The sequence below is a fragment of the Sinohyriopsis cumingii genome, chromosome 14 (genome assembly GCF_028554795.1).
Source record: "Sinohyriopsis cumingii isolate HCF-2022 chromosome 14, ASM2855479v2, whole genome shotgun sequence".
Lineage (NCBI taxonomy): Eukaryota > Metazoa > Mollusca > Bivalvia > Unionida > Unionidae > Sinohyriopsis > Sinohyriopsis cumingii.
Genome location: NC_142974.1, coordinates 92,419,159 through 92,426,059, shown reverse-complemented (window position 1 = coordinate 92,426,059; position 6,901 = coordinate 92,419,159).

Genomic DNA, 6,901 nt, shown 5'->3' with positions numbered 1-6,901 from the left:
CCGTGTCGCGGGCCGCATAGTTCATTAAGTAAAAAAAATATTTGAAAAAGCAAAAACAAAAGGTTTTTCTAAATAACATCTAATTAAATTTCAGTTGTTAATATGTTGTTAATAATTGAAAACTTCAACTTAAACTTCAAAAGAAGCCGCATGAAAACCCTTGGCGGGCCGTAGTTTGCCCACCCCTGTGTTTGACGATATATATACAGGTTACCACTTATAGTGTCTATATGACTTGATATCTATCTATATATTTTCTCCTCGGTCTGATTTGTGGTAGACATCCTCTTAATTTAAAACTTTCCAACTATTCATCAATTAGTAGTATAGTAAGCTGGGTGGCCACTTCATTGGAACAATATGGTCACGGAATTGTGTATAGTGTTCAAATATTGTATTTGATCTAAGATGTGCTCGGGTTTTGTTTCCACGTACAGTTTTACGGGAGAGTGGTTTATCTACGGACTACGTTATTTCAAAATACTGATTTCAGTACACCCCATGCTGCATGAGCAAACTTCTTCCAATGAGAAAACATATATACCTGGAGCTTAGAGCTGTGGCTGTGATTTACACTACAGGTGACAGGGTCTAGTTTCGTAATTTTGCCCCTGGCAAATTTCTTAATGTAAGGTTATAGTGACTTTTTCAGCTATTATTGTTTACTATTTGAAGATATGGATATATTTGTAAACTGGGTGTTTCGGGCTTGTGTTGTTTTTGATATTGCTGTCAGGCATGTGGTGTATATAGATACTCTGCAGTATGTTGATAGTAAAATACCAATAGTCGGTTATGAAGAAGAGCTAGCCTCCCATAGCAGTAAACACGTGACTTTGGGGCAAGTAGAATATCTCATAAACGGCTTGGATGACAATTATTTTCACTTGCATCAGCCTGTTCAGTATACTGTTTTGCAGAATTGTCATCTAGGAAAAGGGCTTGTGTTTGCACTGTGAGCACCACATGCTGTCAAAAATGGCCTTCGGATGTGAAAAATGCATGTATAAAATAGGGGTTGCGGTGCATAAAGTCTTCTGCTAATGAACTGCCATTGACTTGTCTGGTCAAGTGGATGATATTCTTATGCTTTGTTTTAATATAGGTATCCCAAAATATGGACCTTTGTGACCTCACTTGTGCATTTGATTTTTTATGATTTTTTTAAAAAATACTAGGTCGCTGATTACGGCATTACATTTGTACATAAAAACTGACCTCTGCTCATATAGCCATTGTACTTATAGACTCAAGGTAGACCGTAAACTTCACGACACGAAAGGTTTTGTCGGGAATCTATCCACTTTACGAGAGCAAAATCTTCGGCTGTAGACGTACGTGAATTATAAAATTATCCGCATTATATTATAGAATTGTTTGATATATTGGATGTTCTAATATTTATTCTAAATTTTAGTCATACCTATGTGATAAAACTCTAATGTTATTAGATGTACTGTAGTGTATAAAAGTTCGCCGTTTTATAACTCAGCTGAAGAATTGCATTCGATTAAATGTTGCAAGTATTAAAGGACGAGGAAATGCTATAGTTCTTAACGTTCTGTAAGATTAATTTTGTCAGATGCGGATTCCTTTATAAACACGATTATTATAATAATTTTGTACAATAGTCCCGATGAAATGTATTACTGTGAACTCAACTTCACTGGCGCGCATGCGTAACATACATCTTTTCATTTTGGAGGTAATGTGCTTTTGATGTTGGAAGTAATGTGCTTTCGTTACCAAAGAATATGATCCTAAAAATGGTAAACTTTGCTGGTTACAATAACCATTTTAAGAAATACGAATACTCATTTAAGTTGGGACTTAATTCAATCCCTAACGCCGAGATAGATGAAAACTTTTTCAAAAAGGATATGTCCTGTGATAAAGTGAATCATGCTAATGACGATAAGGTGAGTGATGATGTATCTATCCAAACCATGAAAGACACCCTGTAATAGCATTTATCTGTAATGAAATGAAGATAAATCATTTCATGCGAGGGTGATGACATTAGAATCGACATTTTCCTCAAGAGCGCTCCGGTGGTCTGTTGGTTAGAGCTTCCGCCTCGGATGTGGTAGGTCGCGGGTTCGAACCCCGGCTGAGTCATACCAAAGACTTGTACAAATGGCACAAACAGTTGTCTCGCTAGGTGCTCATCATTAAGAGGTTAGTGTTAAGACTGGTCGGCCTGGTGTCAGGATAATGTGACTGAGTGGGACATGAGTCTACATGTCTGCGGCATGATGCCTAGTGCTAGACATCACTATAAACTGTCACAATGCAGATATCGTAGCGATATGACTGAAAAATTGTTAAAGCTACGTTAAAATTCCAAACTGCACACACTTCACACACACACACACACTTTCTACATCTGCATATCCTTTAAATTGTATCTTCATTAACATATAAAAATATGAGGCCTTGATAAAGGTCTTTTAAAAAGAATCATGAATTTGATCATTATATGATGCCTTTGTATTGATGATTTGTATTTCATTTACGAAAGGAATGGTCAATGGGTCTTTTTAGCCGATTGTTGTGGTCAGTTTATTCGACTGTTCTTTTCATCATGCCCAATATATTGACGGGATAACTCTCAGATAGAAAGAAAAAGAGATAGACATAAATCTGGCCTCCTTTTTGCGGGCGGTGTCACTCCTGTGATATGGGTGTTACATCGCTGGTATGTGCGAGAGGTACGGTGTTCGAACTAGAAAAAAGGCAGACATAACCTGAAGTCTGCAACATAGCAATTCTTTATTAAAACCAAACATCAATCATTATAGAAAAAGTAAAAACAAATCAAATTATACAATTAAGGTATATAATTAAATATTTTATTATTTTAAAGCTAACCAATTTCACACAAATCTGCAATTTCTTTAATTTAGAATTAAATGCCGAATAAGTTACCAATAATCTAAAAATGCTTAAATTAAATGTTACAAACTATTACCAAATTATTTTGCAATCAAAGTATTTTAGTATTTTAACGAATGTTTGTTCTAAAAATCAAAAATATTATTTTCTGTAATTTAAAAGATACCTTGTTTCTAAATTAAGCATGAAGTTGGTAGAGAACCATTTCTGCAAAAGTCCTATAATTAAAAAAGTCTAAATAAAATGACACTATATTTAAAAACTAATATTGTATTATAATTAAAGATCACGAACCCCTTAGACGCGAGTCAAACATTTTCTCAGTATGTTTCTTGTCAATTGTCAATGTATTAGGACATTTAGGAAACTAAATCCTAAACTAAGGCTATATACATTTCTCTTACCTGTAAAAAGGAAGTCGGAACCTGAAGTCTGCAACGTAGCAATTCTGACTAGGCTGTCGAGAGCTGAATGTACATACAATAATTGCAATGCCAGTAGCCGGTAAAGGAAAGTTACATTTCCATTGGTCAGAATGTTACCACGTGATCAAAATGAATCGCGTTTATTTCTGTATGAATTGTATGGGGAACTACTTTTCTAATAATAACCATTTCTGTAAATAGTCACGTGTTCACATGAGATAAACACTGCCAGTGAAGGCAGCATTAAAGAAAAAGAACATTCTAACAATTTGTATACAAAAAATAGAATACATTTAATCTGAAAGGCTAAAGCAACCAATATATATCATCTTTTATGTATAAAACGTTCCTTCTTTGCCTCATATACGGAATTATTATGTTTGAGGTGTACGTATGTTAAGAGGGAAAGTATAAAATTCCTCACATACGGAATTATTATTTTTAGCGATCTCATTAATGCATGTTGAAATTTTTAATGTAATTTCTAATTGGCGTTCAACTTCTTTAACATAATCATCTTGATTCACAATAATAATAGTGTTTGACTTATCATCTTTTTTAATCACTATACTGTCGTCATTCATTAGATTATATACAGACTTAATTTCGTCCTTATAAATATTAATATGATATTGCTTTAATTTAGTTAATATCTCTTGTGTGATCGCGTATATATATATATATATATATATATATATATATATATATATATATATATATATATATATATATATATATATATATATGAATCACCTAAAAGATGACTTAATTCTGTTACAAAAGATATGTGGGTGACAAGTTTTAGGATAACTTCTCCAACCAATCGGGGCGACTTCTCCAACCACTCTGGGGCGACATCTCCAGATACGTGGGGGAGAGTTCTCCATGGGGCGAGTTCTCCGCATATCGATGTAACTTAGAGAAGTGCAAGCGATGGATAAATGCTCTCGCTTTCTGTCTCTGTCTCAATGTTGTTTCATATGACAAATATTGCTCACCAATATCGTCTGGTATATCTTTTAATGTTATCACGCCCGCCATATTCACAGAATGTTTGTCGGAGGTTAAGAGGTTGTCAAGTCACGTGTTCGGTAGGCGGAGCGATCTACCTTCTGGCGTAAGGTCAATTTGTGAAAAATATATTACAATTCAGCAGGACCATCCCAAGTGCTATAAATAGTTACGTAACAGAAGACCCTAAACATTTATTACTACGCTCAGTTAAGATTTCTGTTTTTTAATGATGCAAACAAAATAGCATAACGAATAACTGAAATTTCAATTATAAGAGTTTAACGATTCTTTTCTGAGTTTATCGTGGATAAACTGTCAGTTGCCGACTTACACAGCTTTGGGCCTCATTTGCTGTGTGAGTCGGCAACTGAGAGTTTATATAACGATAAACTCAGAAAAAACAACGTTAAACTCTTAAATGACCGCACATTTGCTTTGTCTTAATAGGTCATGGCATATGGCATATAACACCTAGGTTCAACTTTCGTGTTCGTGGAGCTCGGAAGCCGTTCGCACTTCCGAAAAACTACGAAATGTTCTCCATTTTGCATTCCGCTTCCAAAAAAAATTTGTACAGTCAAAAATTGCCTACAGTACAAAATTTGGCTCTGGGGTGTATAATCTCTCTCATTATGCCTGTGACGTATCCGGCAGGGAATGTTGCTGACGCAAATAGTTTTTCTTACGTATGTATTCATTGCTAATGTTTTACTGGAATATACAAGAAACACAGTAATATATTTTGGTGTAATGTACAAATGCTGTAGTACATACGAAAAATATCAATCTCTACTAAAGATATATAATTTGTGTTACAATAATAAAACTCTAACAATACTAAACATTATTAATTTAGAATTAGACAATACCAAAATTCTACTAATCAGCATCTTTATCAAAATTATTATACACATTCAAATTAGAATCATAATATCCGTACTTTCTAAGATTTTCTCAAAAATTCCATCGCGACATTTCTTTTTTTCTTCAGATCGTTCTTTTTGTCTAACGATATGTTTGCTATATCCATTTTGCTTCATTACAAAATTGTTGATATTAGATTGGAAATACGAATGTTAGTACATGTATCATCAAGAACAAACAATTGAGAGTATATAAAAACACAAATTAAGTGTTACTAAAAGAAAACAAGTAGCTACAACAAAAACCCTTAAAATAATTACACGATATAAATTAGCAAAATCGGCGTGTAGTACAAAATCAGTATGGACATGAATTGATAATGCAAATAATAGTTCTTTCTAAACAAAATTAATTTAAAACAAGATTTAGGAAATTTCACAATATAAATTTGAGTATATAACAACTTCTACGCCAGTAACAACGGATGCCACTCCGGAATTGTAAGAATGATTTTCATTCAAGATATGGCAAACGAATATAAAATAAAATGGACGAATGATGCAAAACACGAGGTACAGTTAATGGTGACCGCAGTGTGAAGATAATGCAAACGTTCAGTTCACTTAATTATAATATTCAGCAGTTTGGGGCTAAACTATGATTTCAATTTAATTTGGGTCTTTTTGTTTATTTTTCCTCTTGAACATGGCGAATAAAATTCATAAGAAAATCTCCTGCGATGCAGAAAATCACTGCGTTTTTAATTAATACACGGTCCCAAAGCTTACTGAATGTGTACTGTCCGCTAACAAAAACGAAAGGTCAATATAGTACAAATGTTTGTTTATAAATAATAGCGTGGAAGCTACACTTGAGGATATGAAACGTGCACAGCTTCTGTATTTAGGTAATAAACCACTCACGCACATACAAAAGATACAAAATATCGTTGTCAGCAAAAAATAAAAAGCATCTTTCAAATTAGCGAGGACAAATTTTACCTCAGTGTTTGTTCATCATATTTTACTCGACAATATTCAACTTTATGGGCAATATGTATGTATTGCTGAATGCATATATGGATTAATGACTGGTCTTGGCATCCGTCCGTCTACGGGTGACGATGGCATAGCTCCAAAGTAAGCTTTTGTTTATCCTTCTTTCTAGCTCTCTTTTCAGCTTGTTTTATTTTTCTCTCTTCCTCTGCGTTTTGAACTCCCTGCCTGGCAGCTAGACGCCAGCTGGAACGGTTGTTTGCACAGCTCTCCCAGTCGTTGACATTGATGTTTGCCGTCTTCATATCCTTCTTGCAAACATCTTTGTAGAGCAGATGTGGTCGTCCAGTTGGTCATGCACCTTCTGCTAACTCCCCATATAACAGGTCCTTGGGAATGCGGCTTGAGTCCATTCTCTTGACATGGTGAAACCAGCGAAGGCGCCTCTTGCTGAGAATGGAGAACATGCTGTTCATGTTGTTGCGGTTTAGGAACCTCTGTGTTGGGTACTTTGTACTGCCACTGGATGTGCAGAATGCGCCGCAGACATGTCAGGTGGAAGCTGTTGAGTTTCCTCTCGTGTCTTGCATAGGTGGTCCATGTTTCGCTGCTGAAGAGAAGTGAGCTGAGCACTCAGGCTTGGTAGACACGCATTTTGGTCTTCTCGGTGAGGTTTCGGTTGTTCCAGACTCTCTGGTCAAGTCTGGC